Genomic DNA, 2,907 nt, shown 5'->3' on the forward strand with positions numbered 1-2,907 from the left:
AAAAAAAAAAAAAAAAAAACCTCAATTCCCTCTCACTGTGCCACGGAAACAAACAGCTGTGGTTGAGGACTGTGGCTGGCTCCCCAGGGATGGTTCAGAGTCCTTCAGGACATTATGTGACTGCAGAAGGGTGGGCTGCTCTTCCCAGGAGGCTGAGTCCCAACACCATGCTGTCTCTGGATGCCCAAGTCCCACTTGGGAATATAAGAAACAAGTGTTCCCGCCTACACAAGCACCAATATAACCCAGTGACACAGGAACAAGTTACTTAAGAAAGGCAGTGTAAATTGTAGTTAAAAAAAAGGCTGGGCATTGGGGCTATGGCCACTGATAGGGTATCTACACAGCATGTGTAAAGCCCAGATTCCATTAGCAGCACTCAGAAAAACGAGATGTGGCGGTACACGCATAATCCCGTCACTCAGGGGGTGGAGCCAGGAGGATCAGAAGTGCAAGGTCATCCTTAGCTACATAGTGAGCCAGCCTGAGCTACCTGGGGCCCTGAAAAAGACTCTGGACTCAGACTTTCATGATTCTTTCAAACCCTTAATGTCCTAGATCTGTGACTGTCACCTATACCTTCTAAGTCGATTGCTTTCCCTGTCTGTAACATAGAAATGACAGTTGTGCCTACCTCATAAATGCTATAGGAAAAGTTAGTATTCATAAAACAAGTCATTGCAAACGCTAAGTCTCTGCTATGACCAAAACACAGACTTTTTAATTAATAATAAATACTGGCACAGATGTGAGAAAAGGAATGTGAGTTAGCACAGTCACTGTGGAATTCCATGTGGAAGTTTCTGGAAAAGGTAAAAATTTCTAGGAATGCATGAACTACCAAAAATGACTCAAGAAGAAACAGAAAACCAAAACAGACTTTTCATGCATAAAGAGGTTAAATCGGTAATCATAAGACTATTGGGAGAACTAAATATAAAGGCATAAAAGTGTGGAGGCAGGCAGAGACTTGACTAGTCAATCCTATAATTATTTAATAATAATATACCAATACACCAATGCAGCTCAAAGTCTTAAGAGGAGAAAGGAGGGGACCAAAGGCACTTTCTAAGTCACTATATGAGATCAATACCACTCTTAGAACAAAGCCAAATGAAGCATAAGAAAACCTCATACTATTATACTTTATAAATACACACACTGAAATCTTCCATAAAATATTAGCAAAACTAATCTAGCAGCATATTGAAAGGATGGTTCCATGCACTCTGGCAAGTGTTTCTGGATACATCCCCAAAAGAAAGCAAGGATCTGAATCTAAGACTTGTGTATCTGCAGGCATAGTAGCCTTATTCACGACTGCCAATAGGTGGAAATAACCCAAGAGTCCACAGACAGAGGAAACGACAAACAAAATGTGGGCTATTCATACACTTAGCTTTGAAAGAGGAAAAAAAAAATCTAGCACATGATCCAACCTAAGTTCTAGCCAGAACAATTAGGCAGGAAATACAAAGTACACCCAAATTGGACCAAAATAAAATGGAAAACATCTCATGTTCTGGATACTGTCAAGGCAGCAATAACATCTGAGGCCATTCACAGATTCAACACCTCTCCATCAGAATCCTATCTGTCTTTCCTACAGAAAGGAAAAAGCCAATTTTCAATCCCCATAAACGCAGAGGAGGCTGACAGATGACAAAGAAGACTCACATTGTCTGACTTCAAAACGTCCGGGGAGGCAACTGCAATCCAAACAAGATGATCAGAGCCAGAGGAGGACCAAAGAAAGGAAGGAAGGAAACAGATGAGGGTGTAGAAATTAAACCCAAGTATCTATGATCAACCAACACAACATATCAACAGCAGGGTGCCAGGGCTAGGCAAGGGAGAAATAAGCTCGTCATAGAAGGTCATGACTGGGTGGCCACATGCCCAGCAGCACTGGTGCTAGAGAAACTCGGAGGGAACAACAGTGAAGAGTTACTTCAGTTACAAGAGGTCAGCTGTAACAGAACAGTATTAACAGCCTACGCCAACAAAATGCAGAAGAACGACCATCCTTGCAGATCAGTGTTGTTGCCACCAAGGAGGATACCTTAGTTAGGGTTTTACTACTGTGAATAGACACCATGACCAAGGCAACTCTCATAAGGACAACATTTAATTGGGGCTGGCTTACAGGTTCAGAGGTTCAGTCCAGTATCATTAAGGAGGGACTTATGGGAACATGGCAACATCCCAGGCAGGCATGGTGCAGGAGGAGCTGGGAGTTCTACATCATCATCTGAAGGCTGCTAGCAAAATACTGATTTCCAGGCAACTAGGGTGAGGGTCTTAAGCCCACACCCCCAGTGACACACCTACTCCAAAAGGCCTCCTGTGAGTGTCACTCCCTGGGACAAGCATATACAAACCATCCAGAATGGAGACGTTCCAGAATGCCTCAAAATGTTAAAACCTGGAACTAGAAAATAATAATGTTTTGTTGTTTTGCTTTGTTTTGTTTTGTGTTTTCAAGACTGGGTTCTCTGTGTTAATGGTCCTGGCTGTCCTAGAACTCACATTGTAGACCAGGCTGGCCTCAAACTCACAAAGATCTACTTGCTGAGATTAAAAGCGAAAGGCATTCTCCACCACTGCCTGGCAATAACAATTTTGCTCCCAGGTTCCTACCAAAAAGAACTGAACACAGGCACTCAAACAAGAATTTGCCCTCAAATGTTATGATAGTCAAAGGACACAACCCAAATGTCTATCCAAGGCTAATGGATAAAGAAACTGTGGTACATCCTCAGAAAGATGAAGTGCTATATATAATATGTAGGTAAATATATTATATGCAAATATAAAAACATGCTACATGGAAACCACTAAACCCAAAAGATCACAGACTATGTGATCCCACTGACATGGAATGTCACACACCATGTGATCCCACTG

The 2,907-nt window shown here is 42.2% G+C and overlaps 1 protein-coding gene across 2 annotated transcripts in view; it reads right to left on the bottom strand.

Annotated features, from left to right (window-relative positions):
- The window catches only part of Uvrag (UV radiation resistance associated), a 266,200-nt gene that overhangs the window by 187,369 nt on the left and 75,924 nt on the right, over positions 1-2,907 (bottom strand). The window lies entirely within an intron of this gene.

This window comes from Mus caroli, chromosome 7 (assembly GCF_900094665.2).
Source record: "Mus caroli chromosome 7, CAROLI_EIJ_v1.1, whole genome shotgun sequence".
In the NCBI taxonomy this organism is placed as follows: Eukaryota; Metazoa; Chordata; class Mammalia; order Rodentia; family Muridae; genus Mus; species Mus caroli.